General features: G+C 41.3%; 1 long non-coding RNA gene across 1 annotated transcript; it reads right to left on the reverse strand.

The window, feature by feature from the left end:
- Positions 1 to 51: 51 nt before the first annotated feature.
- On the reverse strand, positions 52 to 12,618 carry LOC127009365 (uncharacterized). Its single transcript, XR_007761897.1, has 3 exons — positions 12,474 to 12,618; positions 2,245 to 2,352; positions 52 to 823 (listed from the first exon to the last, which is right to left on the reverse strand). It is a non-coding gene; the product is annotated as an uncharacterized LOC127009365 (long non-coding RNA).
- Positions 12,619 to 16,936: the final 4,318 nt, after the last annotated feature.

A 16,936-nucleotide genomic window follows, 5' to 3' on the forward strand; every position in this document is an offset into this window, starting at 1 on the left:
CCTGTTGGAATATGGGGCTTTGCATGACTGCACAGGGGCCCAATGTCTGAATGACCTTTTTTTATTTTATTTTTATGTATGTAGTACATAATTTTGTTTTTATTTAATTTTGTTTATTTTCTTTATTTTCAACAAGGACGGCCTATGAAAGTATATGAGAACTTCTCTTCAAAGTGATCCTTATTTGAGGGCTGTGGGTTTGCACCCTTTGCTGGTGCCAGGCCACCACCCTGGAAGTTGAGACACAACCCTTGGGTGTCTCCCTGTACCTATTTACTGCTGGGAGGACAGACAAACAACTTCAAAGCAACTGCCCATCCATCTCCACTCCTGGGAATTAAACCACAGATCTCTCACTTGTAAGACATGCATTCCTGTAACCTTAGATCCGATTTTTTTTTTTTTTTTTTTTCCCTTATTCTATATTTTTTCAAGTTGTAAGAGCCATTTTGATAGGATGCCATTCAATTATGTATAATAATTCACTCTTACTAATAGGCTATACAGTCAGTTGACTTTGTGCTACTTTTACATTCCAATTTTGTTACAACCCTAAATAAAAGTTAAATTGAAAGAAGGAACAAGAGGACAGACTTTCAGTATGTGATGACATGCATAAATATCCTATACTACTGTTGCTTTTGACATGAATGTATTTAAGTGAACCTGCATCTACAATATGCCAACTTTGCATAGGGAGACACAAGCCTATGACATGTAGTTGTGCTTTATATCAAGATAAATTGAACAACTATGAGGCACAGCAATGTGTATGGACACAAAAACAATGGCTACACTGCTGTTGCTACCGTTTTAGCTGTAACTGAAAGAGAAAATTGTCAATAGATTAGGTAGTTGTCTTATTTGTACATATTAATCACAGCTGAAGTGTGCATCCACTATTGAACTTATCAATATTTACACATTCCTACCCGTATAGAACTACACTGCAATTTACTGAGAAAGATAATATTGTTAGTACATGCTAAAGCTAGGATACTCCTGAAGAATACTCACATGGCCGTTCAAGAGAGAATAATGATTGGCTATTCTTCAAAACATAATAGTTTGGTGTTAAAAGTTGACATGGAGATTGTGACTTTCCTTGTATCTAGCTCATACATTAAGGCTGCGTTTACACCAACCGCGTCGCGTCGAGTTGAGTCACGTCGTCATTTGAGGCGATTCATATTGACGCAACTCCGTTTACACCGACTGCGTCAACCTGAGTCAAGTCAGTACTCAATGACCCATTTGATTTCATGGAGAATGGATGCATGTTTTCATTTTTTTTTTTTTTTTTTATTAATTTATCTTATTTATTTTGTTTTCCATTGGTCTTTTTTTCTTTTATTTTCTATTGGCATTTTTCAAATACTTTTCTTTTTCTTTTCTTTTTAGTTCTTTTCTTGCTGTTGTTTTTTCTTCTTTTGTTTTCTTTTTTGGTGGGGGGGTTTTCTATCATACTTAAGTTGATGTTCGTGTGTCTGGGTGAGCCACTTTCCTCCCAGAAGGGATCAGCGAGTTATGATTTACTTCATGTTTTTGGTGACGGGTATAATTTCTTGGCGTATGCTTGACTATAATTGAACGTAACGGATGCTATATGAATGGTGTACATTGTTATTTACAAATATTGAAAATATACATATTAAGTATATGAATATACCCACTCCCCCTTGTCCCTTGTCCTACTAACATTGCTTTGTGATAGGCCCCAATCTTAACACTGTGTGCATTGTATGTACATATGTATGAATGGTTGAGTGAATGATGTGCATTCTTCAGGATGATACGTAAAACTGAAAACTTCTTTCCATAAAGCAGCGATGACATCACGATCCCGGTGGTTAGGGTCACTGGAATCATATATAGCAGGGGGCTCTTGAACTAAGTTGATTAGGAGTTCCACCAGCATGCTTGAACACCACGGCAGACTCGCTGTGACCGATGTCAAAAATAGGTCCAGCCCTATATGTGACTTGACACATCCGGTGTAAACGGTTTCTTTCAAAATCCCATAGAAGTCATTGTTATAACTGGGGTGGCGATTCATGATACGTCATGAATCGTCATGACACGACGAGACGCGACTCGCTTGGTGTAAACACAGCCTAATGTTGCCTTCTTGTGTGAAAATAAATTACTAAAAAGGAATATGAAGTTCCCAATAGCAATGTAAACTTTCTGTACAGTACTATCAGTATTCAAACAACTTCAGTGTAACAATAGTACATTTCTTACCTTATGATGCAGAATGTGGCCACCAAAAGGTTGGATAAAACTAGAAGTAAGTGAGAAGAGAAGGATGTGAACCCTGCTGCTCATGTCTGCAGCTCCTTTGTTGCAAATCTGGAAGGAAAAAATAGAAAATGTTTTCTTCCATCCATATAATGTCTGTACTGCCATACACATATAAATGATCCAGTCATAAAATAAAGTTTTGCTACTGCTGTATACCATCATTCCACTACCTCCTCATGATTTTAGTTCAGTCAATAAATCAATCCACTGCCTCCTCCCTTTACCCATGTCATCTTATTATGCAAACATGTTCATATCACTCAGAATATTGATAATAATATTGTAACTGAAAAGTCATGTCTGCAAATTTCCTAAAATGATCCCAACTAATCCTCTACAAGGTTGCTAGTAGTACCAATTGGCATGTCACCCTTCTGCCAAATCTTTACTAGAGCAGCTTGCCTCCCAACAAATGTCAGATAGCTTTTTCTACCAATGCCTGCTGCACGATGAATAAACCCCAACCCTGCTGACCATATACCCAACCACAGCCACAAAGACATTAACACATTGCAACTCAAGTCTAACCATTACAACACACTGCCACATCACCAACCACACAACCTTACCCACTACTCCATCACCACACCACCGAACAGATAATGTCCCACCACAGCCTGCATCACAACACACCACCCACTGCACAACCTTCCCTGCCACAGCCTATATCACAACACACCACCTACCACCCATCACACAACCTGCTCCACTAAAGCCTACATACATTTCAACACACAGCCTGCCTCATCATAACCTAGCATTACAACATACTCACCCCCATACAATCTTCTCTACTGCAGTCTACACCAGAGAACTGGAAACTGAGGAGTAAAATGTTGCAAAAATTAAATATACAGGAACAGAGAAATGGCAATGCGTCTATCATGCTCATTTTGTTCTACAAGAATTCCCACAGGGATCAAAGTATCTGAGCTGTAAATGAATTGATGGCTGGCTCAACAATTGGTAAGGAGTGATTCGCAAGAAGAAAGAAATTTGAGGGAAACGAAGTGGCCTTACTTAGAACAAAGTGAGACAACCATAAATGTATAAAGAATATATCCTAGGAGTGTAGAAGTTAACAGTTGTAGTTACTGGCTGCATATGCATGTGTAATATATATATATATATATATATATATATATATATATATATATATATATATATATATATATATATATATATATATATATATATATATATATATATATATATATATATATAACATGCATTGACGAGACTATACAAGGTTACTATATGGTTACAGTATGGTTAACTGAAAATAAGTTACGACAGTCACCCTTTTAAAGAGCTATGCAAGGAATTTGCATATTGCCAATTCATTCGTCAGGCATAAAAATATATAGAATATAAATAGGGATCAGAGAAAAAAAAATGAAACTTATAAAATACATTGTCCTTATGGAGCATATATATGATGGACTTCGTTTTGCAAAATAATTGTTAAGATTAAATTATGGCATTTTACATAATTGTAGGGGAGAGCGGTGATGATTCGGCCACTTTTTTTTTTAAATATTTTTAGAAAAAAAGTTGTAGTAGTGCAGTTTTGTTGATCTCAAAATGTTCCTTCATCATTTGGCACTTTAGGACAGTGGTTCCCAACCTTTATTTTTTCAGGCGACCCCAATCATGCACCTGTAGGGCCGCTTTCACAGTCGCTTTGTTTGTTTTGATCGTTATCAATGGCTGTTGTCGCCGCTATAGTATTTCCACGTATAGTCCGTGGGCCACCCTCACAAAATAGCTCTAGAAAACAAGTTTCGTCGGGCATATGTCCGCATTGAAATTTTTCACTTGTAATAGGTTGCAGCAATGTTCTCAACACTTTATCCGTAGAGCTTAACCAAAAATACTTGCACATTAACATACAGTGAAAATTCATACATCGGCTTCTTGGTATGTATAAAATAGTATTCCCCACACGTTAAGTGATAGGAAAAGCAACTCTAAACACTTTTTCATCTATGGCAATTTGTGTTTAACGCCTTCGTTTTAAAGTTACAGGATGTTTAAATACGAAAATTGATCAATTTCCAGCCTTTGGTCCTGATCTGAAAATAACGGTAGAGACATCAGGATGGTTGCAAATTACTCTAAAATACAAGCCAAACAATTTATATTCAGACAACATTGGGCTAATGTTAACTATTTGACCTATAAAAACAGTCATAGTTATGCATGCTGTCATGAAAATACCATTTGCATCGTATTTTTGCTTAAACAAGTTGTACAGCCTAAACAGTTGCCATTAGACAAAGACTGTCTTAATGTAATTTGTTTGTCTTGTAAAGTAGAGTAATTTGCAACCATCCTGAAGTCTCTACCATGATATTCAGATCAGGAACAAAGGTTGATTCAGTTAATTACAGGATGTTTAAATAAGAAAATTCATTGGAATCCAGTCATTGTTCCTAATCTGAATATCATGGTAGGGACTTCGGAATGGTTGCAAATTACTCTACTTTACAAGACAAACAAATTACATTAAGACAGTCTTTGTCTAAAGGCAACTGTTTAGGCTGTACAACTTGTTTAAGCAAAAATACGATGCAAATGGTATTTTCATGACAGCATGCATAACTGACTGTTTTTATAGGTCAAATAGTTAACATTAGCCCAATGTTGTCTGAATATAAATTGTTTGGCTTGTATTTTAGAGTAATTTGCAACCATCCTGATGTCTCTACCTTTATTTTCAGATCAGGACCAAAGGCTGGATCAATTTCGTATTTAAGCATCCTGTAACTTTAAAACGAAGGCGTTAAACACAAATTGCCATAGATGAAAAAGTGCTTAGAGTTGCTTTTCCGATCACTTAACGTAGGGAATACTATTTTATACATACCAAGAGTTTTTTTTATATTATTATTTAAACGTGCACATATAACTGGTTAAGCTCCTTGAGACTAGCTTCTATGCAATATTACGAAAGTGTACGATATCTGATGGTGGTCCACGGACTAATAGGTAACATTACGTCAATGTGATCCTAAGAAAAGATTTACTACAAAAATTTATCCTGTATTATCTCCTTTTGACATTACAGTTGACAGTACAGAAACCCTGCCAATGTATTGCACATAATAATAAAGTCAACATACCTTGGATAAACATGCCCATTTGGCAACATACCATTCCAAATTATCTCACTCTTCACTGGTTTTCCAACTGGTCTTCTTACAACAGCCTCCAGTTTCCATGCTCTTGTAAGTCCATGTCCCTCCTCCCTTGTCACATGTAAATACCTAGGCCTATACTAAATAGCAGAGTCGGTCCACTTTCTGGATGGTACACTACTGTTATTGTCATTATTTCTTCCATCTGTTCGAGAAATTATCTTGCATATATTCGAAAAATGGACATCTGCATTCTGCATACTGTATTTCTTATATATGCTTCATAAATGTATTCAAACTTAAGCTACTGCTGTGGCACCACTTCCAACTTCCCATGCACAGGATAATCAGCACCCAAACCTCCACTGCAGCAGCTATATAGCTACTGTAGGTGTATTCCAGTATCTCACCTCACTTTAGGGACCGTTTCTATTCAATTCATTTCGATACCTGCTCCTAGAAGCTCCCACCAGGGGATGGCCACGGCAGAGGAGCTTCCATCTCTCACTATCTTGACACTCCCTTCTTGCCTGCTCAAGGTTTCTCAAGGATCCTTCACCTCTCTCTCTGACATACTCCTGCACCCTATCCCTCCATTTCACTGGCGGTTTTCCTCTAAAATTCTCTCCCTCTATCTCACTCATATAACCCTCCTGGTCATTTAACCCTCTTCCATTCACTCCATGTGGCCAAACCACTTCAAAGTCTGTCATTTCACTTCTTCTACCACTCCACACTTCTTCCCCACACCCTCACGACACATTCCAAAACGCTCATACACACTCTCATTATACACTTCATCCATTCTACTTACACCACATGCACTCATCAAATAATCCATTTCCACTGCCTGCACTCTGGACCTCTGACTTTCATTCCAGGCCCATGTTTCGCTTGCATATGTGAGGGTTGGTACTTTTACTGTATTTCTCAAGTCCCTCTTTACCGCCATGCTCACACTTCTACCCTCCATGATACGTTCAAAAGACCCTACCACCTTCCTTCCTTGCAGTGCCCTTTCTCTTGTCTCTCCTTCTGTACCACCATGCTTACACATAACTGATCCCAGGTACTTAAATTCATTAACCTCCTCCATTTCCTCATCATTCAAAGTTATTTTACATTCTTTTTCACATTCAATACCCACTCTATATGGGCATACAAAATCCACACCCTCACTTCTACTCCACTCACAAACCATCACTTTACTTTTGTTGACATTTACTTTCAATTTTCTCTTTTTACATACACTATCAAAGACACTAACCAATTTTTGTAAGTCACTCTCGTTTTCTGCAATGAGCACTGTGTCATCAGCAAATAAAATAGAATTCAGCACCCACTTCCTTCCCTCATTGTACATTTTTACTCCAACTTCCCCAACTTGCACATTCGGTCTCATGTCAAGTACAACAAATGTAAAAATAAACATACAAGTAATTTGTTCTAACAAATTCCCAAAGTCGCAAGGCCATTTCAAAATTATATGGATTATATTTACTAATATTACGGTCTTCTGTCTTCTTAAAAAACGAGAATAGTCCCGTGAGTCGAAATATTCATCAGAACGAACAGGCAAGGCGTTTGTTCACAGTTAATATTAAAACCTTATTAGAATAGGTACGTAAATATTTTTTTGTATAAATAAAACTACATATATTTGACATACTTTATTTGTGCTTTTTTACTCAATTCAATATTCATTAAAGCATTAAAAAAAAAAAAAATATTGAATTTAGTTTAGTAAGCCATAAAAGTACATTTTCTTTGGCGCTTTTAAGCATTAGAGAATACCACAAGTTTTTGTGGAATACTATCCTATTCATATAAGAAAATAGATTTTAATATGCTATTATTTCGTAAACGTGCAAGTAAAACTAGTTAAGCTCCTCGAAACTAGCTTCTATGTAATAAAACCTATTATATCCTGAAGAAAACGAGCGCTGCGGAATGATGCCCGACGAAAGTGTAAGATATTCCAGGGTGGCCCACGGACTAGTAAAACTGGCCGATGGGGTAGTGGCGGCTGCAGGGTTAGCCTAGCCCCGCACCTTGCCACACACTCTCAACACCTCTCGCTTCCTCTGCAGCCGCCACTACCCCATAGGCCAGTTTCACGTGGAAAACTATAGCGTCGATCGCCGCCATTGGTAACGATCAAAACAAACAAAACGACTGTGAAAGCGGCCCCTAGACATGACCGGGACCCCACTAGTTTAGTTGTTTACGTGTTATTGTAACAAAAACACCATGTTTGATATTTTGAGGTCTTGGCGACCCCAGGAAAAGCGCTTGGCAGCCCCACTTTGGGTCGCAACCCCAGGGTTAGGAAAGGGGGCAAGTTTAGGATGTTAATTTGACACCCGTAACTATTTTCAGTTTTCAGATGTAGGTGATGAAACAAGCTTCTAAATCGTCCGAACCATCATCATGCACCCGTGGTGATGGTTCGGCCAGGGAGGTGGGATGATACGGACGTAGACTCGTATTACTCGGCATAATATATATATATATATATATATATATATATATATATATATATATATATATATATATATATATATATATATATATATATATATATATATATATAAAACTTAAGTTTGATTGGCTAATAAACAAGACTATAACTATTACAAAACATTTGTATAACCACAAAAGTGTCCTCTCAATATTTGAAGGAAAATAATAATTAAAAGGAGAACTATCTGGAATTATGGCTTCCTTCTCTTCTCACAAGCATATAATCTGAGCCCCGTCCTCCGCCTCACGTCAGTCAGTGGTCCCCGGCCTCAGGTAGGAATTAGTTCACGCAAGGGAAGATCGTGCCTCTCCAAGCTGCTGGCCCACTACGACTGGCTGCTCCAAGGACTTGCTGAAGGAGGTAATGTGGACGTCGTGTACCTGGATTTCTCCAAGGCCTTCGATCGGGTCGATCATGGCATCCTCCTCCACTAGTTGAAGGCCATGGGGATAACGGGTGAGCTGGGTGTGTGGCTGCACAGCTTCCTCACACACAGGACACAGGCAGTCGCTGTTGATGACCACATATCACAGCAAGAAAAGGTTGTCAGTGGAGTCCCCCAGGGTTCAGTCCTCGGCCCCCTGCTTTTCCTGGTCCTGATGGCTGACATAGAGGAAGTGGTCGACAGCTCCTTTCTGTCTTCCTTTGCGGATGATACCACCCTCAGCCACAGGATTAGAGAGGAAAGTGACACAAACTACAGACAAACATACAAAAGATCTTTGAATGGGCAGAAACAAACAATATGAAATTCAACGAGGAAAAATTTGAACTATTGAGACCAGGGCCCAACACTGAGCTAAAAGACTCCACCAACCTATATTCAGGGGGACAGACAGTGATTCCACCAAGCCGGGTCGTCAAGTGTCTTGGTGTCCACATGAACAACGATGCCACCTTCCAGCACCACATCAAGGAAACAGCCAGCAAAGCCAGGCGGATGGTTGGCTGGGTCCTCCGAACCTTTAAGTCAAGGGAACAGGAGGTCATGCTGGCACTGTGGAAGGCACTCATACAGCCAGTACTCGACTACTGCAGCCAGCTCTGGTCACCCCACAAAAAGGGTGACATACAAGAGCTGGAGTCGGTACAGAGGGCCTTCACCAGGACAATTAAAGGCATGAAGGGCCTCAATTACTGGCAACGCCTACAAAAGCTGGGGCTATACTCTCAACAGAGAAGAAGGGAGAGATATGGGGCCATGTATGTGTGGAAGGTATTGGAACAGCAAGTGCCTGATCCCACCCCAGAGCTACTAAAGGCCAAAACAAGTGAGCGTACCGGTCGCTTATGCGAGAGACGGGCTCTCCCTTCAACAGCACCAGGGAAAATAAAGAATCTCCTCGCCTCCAGCCTCTCACACAGTGGTCCTAGGCTCTTCACTGTGCTCCCTAGACACGTCAGACACACCACAGGCAGCTCGGTCGCCAGATTAAAAAAAGGACTGGACAACTTCCTGCAAACGCTGCCAGACGAGCCTCCTGTTCCAGGCTACACGGCTTACTGCAGGGCAGCCTCAAATTCTGTGCCGGACCAAATAGCTTTCCTAAGGGAGGACTCTCGGGCCGGCTGCAGCGGTGGTCCACCACAGCTGTGAGGAATACCCTCTAGATTCAACCAAGTAAACCAAGTAACCAATGAAGGCCCTTCGGAAGACAATACGTGACATGTAGTTTGGTTAGCTGCAGTCCCTGGGAGATTCCTCGTCCTCCTAATGGCGTGTAGCAACCTATCGTTTCTTGACCTGGAATATGAACGGTCTGCCCGCACGGTGCACTGATCTCCACGCGTTATGTTATAACACAAGACACCCGTCATCATCGCCTTACAAGAGGTTGGGCTTGAGTTATCACGGTTAAGAGGTTATGTGTATCACTCTCTTGGTCCCGGAGTTTGGAACAGTAGAGGGTTAACAACTTCTGTCAAACAAGAACTTCCTATTACCTTTCACGAGATGGGTTTTAATGAGAGTATGAAACTTATTGTTCTGTATGCTAAGAGTAGACTTAGATTTCTTAATAGTACATTAACATATATGTTCTTTCATATATATTAAGCGAATATTCTCCATTTGCCGGTAGTATATATTCCTGTATGCAGTCCCTTGTGACTGGCCCTTAGTATTGTACTTTTTTCCATCTCATTGTACTACCTACACTATGTACTGCCTGGGGGCAGGGATGGCATGTTCCTCCCTTCTCCTTTGTTGTGTCTGAAACAATAAACTTATCAATCAATCAATCAATCATCTGAGTATAAACCAACCAAATTAACCTTTTTATAACTGTTGCAACACCTGTAGTGTTTAAATTGATATATAATTAATGAAAATCATGAAAAAATCAACTGTCCGAATTATCACTATATATAAAATAAATGTGTGGTCACACTCCACTTCTAGCACGAGAGCTGGGTGATCGTGTTATACGGCAATACCTTCGCCGTGCATCACTGCTTCACCGTAATAATGTACATTTTGCTACTTGCCATATTCTTGAAGTGGGAGCTTACGATACACCCTGAAAATATTATTTAGATAAAAAAAAAAAAAAAAATCGAACTTTCACCTAAAAGAACAGCTCTTGTCCCGTGTGGGCCAAGGCAACAAAGTTTTGCACATTCACAAAATCTCGCGGCACTTATGCCCATACTGCCCGAATCATTACCTCTCTCCCCTACTACATGGCGTCCTCGATATCTGTAGAGAGGGACAAAAATCCGCGGATCTTCAAATCGCTTGAGCTCCCTGTCTTACTCCATGGCTTTGAGACGTGAACACTAAATAGGGACTTGGAGGGGCGGATGCCTTGAGTAAAGTGTCTACGCAGAATCATGGGATATCGCTGGAATGACTGTCAAACCGGTGATTACTGGGAGACTGATTTGACGTATATTACCCGCATTGTGCGTCACCTTCAACTTCAGCTACATGGTCATGTAGCACGCTACTCATAAATCGACGAGTCAGCGGGGCGGGGCCCGCCCGCTGACCACTCAGCCACCGCGTAGGTACATTTGAAAATACCATAAAGTAACCTAACCACAACCCAAACAGTTATATTTTCATACTCAGTAAATTCATATACGGTTCCTCAGTAATGAGACACCTATCTAACAAAGTGATAACTATTTTGTCATATATTCTATTCTACTGTGGCTACTTAATACATCCATACATGCGTCCTCAGCACTGATCATTTCTATAACAAAGTTAGCTCTTTTGTTGATTTTTACTAAGTTGCTGCCTGGCATGTGCTTGAAGATGCCTTAAACTTAATCCAACAATTACCCAGTTATCATATTTGTTTGCTCAGAAAAGTCAGAGTATAAACTTCCTCTAACAAAATCTTACTAACAAGGCGAGCTCTTTGTTAAATTTTTAGTTGGTGCCTGTCGTGTGTTTTAAGATACGGTAAACTTAACCTGACCATAACCCAAACACCTATCATATTTGTGTATTCAGTTAATATACAATTCCTCATTAGTTACAAAAAACAGTAATAACTGTAATAAAGTGCTTTTTTGTTAATTTAAACTATAAAATACTGACTATCATGTGTTTGAAAATACCCTAAGCTCAACCTAACAATAACCCAAACAGTCAAATTTGCGTACTTGTTAACCTCACATCTACATGCTTCCTCAATGATGAGACATCTAACAATGTGAGTTTTTTTAATCGATTTCTTACTATAAATTGCTGACTCATGTTTTAAGATAACCTTAACCAAATCTTATTAGAACCCAAGTGTGAACTCTTTGTTGATTTTTGCTTTAAGATACTGCCTGTCATGTTTTTAAGTTACCTTAAACTTAACCTAATAACAACCCAAAGTAATCATATATGTTTACTCTGTAAATTTATATTATTATGTTCCCTCTGTAAGTAGACTTCAAATCTAACAATGGGAGCTTTTTATTGATTTTTAATTATATATACTTATATTTGAAGATACCATTAACTTAACTCAATTATAACCCAGTTGTAGATTACCTATATTCAATGAAAAATCATATATGCTTCCTCAGTAATGACTAACAAAATGGGCTCCACCTTCACTGAGTTTTAGTTTAAGTTGCTGCCTGCCATATGTCTTACCCTATAACCTACCCTAATTATTGCCAAGTCATCGCAGTAAGGAAACTAAATCCCGATTAATGGGAGACCAATTACTAATGATCTGACTAATTTACCGAAACAAACTGGACTACGACCACAGTTAGAAAATGGATGAAGCACGCAATCACCGCCTACTTTTTCCTTCTCAGATGTGATCAAGAATGTTACATGGAGAAGAAAAAGGTAGGTTGCCTCACTCGCGGCCGTGAGTCTATCACTGCAGCAAAACCTTGATCGAATTGCAAGTCGCTCACCGACAAACCACAACATGGGAAAATAAGGACTTAGGGCATTAGGCAACAAAGACAGCAAGCATCATCTTTACTGATTTCGCTACAGACATTCACAGCCAAGGAGTATATTAGCCTCTTTGTTCGTGACCCACCTTCATCCACGTAGGATCACGCTCGCCACAGCTTGCCGCCAGTGCTTCACCGTCACACATCTTCAGCGGGGAACACATCCTTCCCTACCCAAGGCTGGTTCCTGCCTGAGGTGGACGACACTTCTTCCTCTCACACGGGCAGACAGGCAAATAACCCCTCGACCGAGATCCCGTAAACTCAAAATGATTCGAGGCTCCGAAACACCGCTAACCCATCTCGACTTCTGTACTACATTAATCAACATTTTTTTTCTCATAATACTGCTCACGTCTTTATATTCATCTCTGAGTCTCTCATTGCAACATTTTTTTTATGTTTAATGGAAAAAAAATTAATGAATAAAACAGAACAGTCGAGGTTAGGCGTTTCGAGTTGCTCGGAGAGGATGCTCGCTGTTTTATTGGTCTGTTCGTGGTTGGGTGGCTACATTCCTATCAACATAAGAATTTTATTTTTCTCTTAACGTACTTAGGCAGAGCAAATGTTAATATAGCGAAATATTTGAATCAGAAAGGAAGACAAAAATGAATTATTATATTAAATAAACAAAGGACCATACGCGTGGGCACACAAAATGTGAGCACTACGATTGTCTTGCCTTGACTTCCTTGGGTGGACCACACACACACACACACACACACACACACACACACACACACACACACTACTAGGGATTTCAAATTCTACAAAAAATACAAGATTTCATAATATCGTTTCTAAATCTTCCAGCAATTTCGTAAAATCACCGACTCAATGGCTTGATACACAAATTCCTTGTTTGTGTGGTTGTGGAAATGTGAAGTGGTCGTTGGCTGGCTACTAACAATATCCTCTGCTTATCTGGACCAGTACTTCGTCTATATCAGCAGTGCTAACAGCCGTTCATCCTCTGAGCATCGGACGGCTTAACGAGCGGTCCCGATAACAACTAACAGTTGAGTCTCTTCTCGACAGGGAGGAACTCAGTCCTCTGAAAATTAAATACTTACTAGATACTTGTACAATTATGACAAAACAAATCGGTGTAAAATTCAACTTCACTAGAAGTACATGTGCTAAAAATAGGAAGCATTGATACCGAAGGAACTATTTTGATACTCTGCAAGTAAAATAATAGCGGAACTACTTCTAAGAGGTGGCATGACTGTTACTGGTTAAAATAATGTATGAGACTTTACAATGATGTGATACTGAAGAGCTTTTTGCGAAGCGGTACGAACCTGATGTTGTTTTGTATTATCTCTGTAGCAGACTTATATGTGATATGGGCAAGCGGGGACTGATAGCAAATGGCCAGATGGGAGGGATCACACACCAAAGGAGTATGTCTTGTCACAGCGAATGTTTTCCGACATTCAAACCTTGCCGCCAGAAGTGCCAATCGAAGAAGAAACGCCCCGTGACGAAAGGAGGTGTGGTGCGTTTACTCCCGTCATACTTGTATCTAATAATTTCAGTTTCCAAGGACAAGTTGATCTCATTGATAAGCAATCTATGCCACACGAAGCGTTCATAGATATTAGATGTCGATAATTTTAATGAAATAAACTTTATGAAATATACAGTAAACCCTCTCGTATCCGGGTTAATAGAGCCACGGGGGCACCCGGATAAGGGAAAACCCCGGATATGATGTAGGTTAAGTGTACGAACCCGAAACCCAGCTTTCGATCACGGCCTGCCATAATATAATTAAAGGCAACGACTGAGTACTGCATAGGTGCTTCTGTCCATTGCCTACTCGTAATATGGTACGCCTCATGGCTTTGTAGCAGTCAGTTTGCACCAGGGAGTGAAATGCATGCGATTGACGTGCTCCGGGCGCTGAGAAAAGGGTTCGAGCCGCGTCGTCACGGTTAGTACTCGCGGCAATCTCTCCCTGGCTTGTCGCAGTCTTGCTGGACCTTGGGGGATCTGTTACTTGGGATTCGGCAATTAGTCGCGACAGCCTCAGCCGCTAACCCATTGCTGGGGTGCCTAGCCCTGTGTTCACAGGCAGCAGCTAATGTTCCCCTGCCTGGCCAATCACAGCAGCGGGGCCTGGACCCAACCCAGAAAAGCCCAGGTATTTGTGGCAGCTTAACCGCCCAAGTCTGCACCATCGTGTTTACCACGTAGGCTTTCTAGCAGACCCAGCACTGCCACAGTAAACTTTTTACGGGTCCAGTTTTACCAAACTGGAAGGCCAACGCTCTGTGATGTTCTTAAGTGCGCGCCCGCGGCTCTATCGCTGCGTAGCTGCGTTAGCAACCTCGTGACTACGAGCACTGCGGGCTCTACCACCCAGCAGGTCAACAGAAGGCATACCAGAGCGATACCCAAAGCGGTCCGGGCCGGCAATGGGAATCAAGTGCTCAAAGCAGGCTTCTATAAGGACGCCCGGGCAGGCACCCCAAGGCGCTACCCTTTTAAGCCCGGCAATGAGCCCGAAGGCCCACAGACGCCGGGCAAGTACGCCAGGCCGCCCCACTCTGAGTGTGAGTGGAGAGGATAACCAAGGAGTCAATGACAACCTGGCGCATCCGCTTGCGCGGTGATCAGTGAATGTTTAGTTACACTGTGTTGCCCTTGCGAGCCAGGGTGGGCGGGTACCCCCTGCACAGTGCATCCAACGGGACCACGGGGAGGCCAGCCACCCTTTTACTTGCCTTACCGTAAGCATGGTAAAATCTTTCTTTCACATGTCGGACCGAGGGCGGTACTTATCCGCATTTCTTATTCCGCCCTCACTCCCGCAGGAGTGCTAGCGGACCCGCACGCCTTCTCAACGGGGACGGACTCACCTAGTCCAGTCTGGATTTAGGCAGTCATCAAGGCTTAAGCTAGGGTTCGCACTGTGTGTTTCATTTGAACAGTCCTTTGACACTTCCGCCATTTAAACCTGCACTGCCTTGACTCTCGTCACTTCGATATGGTCTGCAGCGCTCGGCAAGAACGTTTACGTGCCAGTTGTACTGCGAAGCACACAGCTTTCCTGTGAACCTTCGCACCAGGACGTCAATATCGTTGCTCCGTGCAATCTGGGGCGCGCCTTACGGGTGTGGTACGCCACCCGGGAAGAGCTTAGAGGCATTGCGCGGGCAATTTGAACGACTTTTGGCGGCGCGCAACAATTTTTATTTTATTTTTTGGAAAAAAAATAATTTTTTTTGAAAACTCCCGGATACGGGCGAGGTCGGATACGGTGCACCCGGATAACTGAGGGTTTACTGTATAGTCTTTTTTCAACAAAAGTTTTATATTATTGAACATGTTTTCAATGACTTAGTTCTAGATGATTATAGGTTATATATTGCTGATATTGCATACGCAATAAACCTAGCTGTTCGTCCACCGTCATATCTTATTTGTAACAATCATTGTTTTAGATATATATTTCGTGTTATAAATAAAGAAAAAAACATTTGACGAAATCCTTGGAAAATATCATAGTTGATGGTCCCATCAATTACATGAAATCCTCATAGGGTGATTATGTGAAACCCATGCCCTGGTGTAAAAGAAATCCTTATAATAATATGTATACCTTCTTTTAGCATAATGCAATCGTTAAGATACTTTGTCTAAGTTCATAGGTTTGGTATTTACGTGTTAACATTATTCCCACTATAAGCCTCGATCCGTGGGGCAGCAGCTAGCGGCCCCAGCTACGAATCTGCGGGCCCAGGTTTGAATCCCGGCCCGGGCAGTAGGAGTACAGCTCACCAAGCTGTTTGTCCTCCATTTCGGGTTGCTCGATAAACCTGGGGAATGTTACACTGTAGTATCCGTGGTGCAGTGGTCAGCGTTCCCAGCTACAAATCCACAGGCCCTGCTTTGAATTCCGGCCCGAGCAGTCAGCGTGCAGCTCACCCAGATGTTTATCCTCCATTCGGGCTGCTCGATACATGGGTACCTGTAAAAGGTGGGGAAGGTGAATTATGGTAACCTGAATGTCACACTGGCCCTGTGTATCACCAGGGTTGTGTCCCACCACAGGCTCGGGGGCCAAATCGACGGCACCGAGGCCACGCGCAGCTATAGTGTCCCCAACTTTCTCTGTAGGCTGCTTTTCTCACTCTAAAAAATACGCCGAATAGGAAGTAGACAGAAATAAGCAAGAAGTATAATAAATTAAGATATAGCAGTGACCATGTGCTATATAACCTGGTCATACAAAAGAGAACAGACGCATGCTATAATAACATGACCAAAGAGAACGCAGAAACATCACCTGCAACGATTTTGACTCAACTTCGAAGAGCTAGCAATGAACGCCCCAGGCTCGTCATAATGTTACTTGATTTTGAGCCTTCCACTTATTACCGCCACGCCCTTAGTCCACTTCTTGCTTACCTTATGAACCTTCTCTCTCTCTCTCTCTCTCTCTCTCTCTCTCTCTCTCTCTCTCTCTCTCTCTCTCTCTCTCTCTCTCTCTCTCTCTCTCTCTCTCTCTCTCTCTCTCTCTCTCTCTCTCTCTCTC

This window comes from Eriocheir sinensis, chromosome 40 (genome assembly GCF_024679095.1).
Source record: "Eriocheir sinensis breed Jianghai 21 chromosome 40, ASM2467909v1, whole genome shotgun sequence".
Taxonomy (NCBI): Eukaryota; Metazoa; Arthropoda; class Malacostraca; order Decapoda; family Varunidae; genus Eriocheir; species Eriocheir sinensis.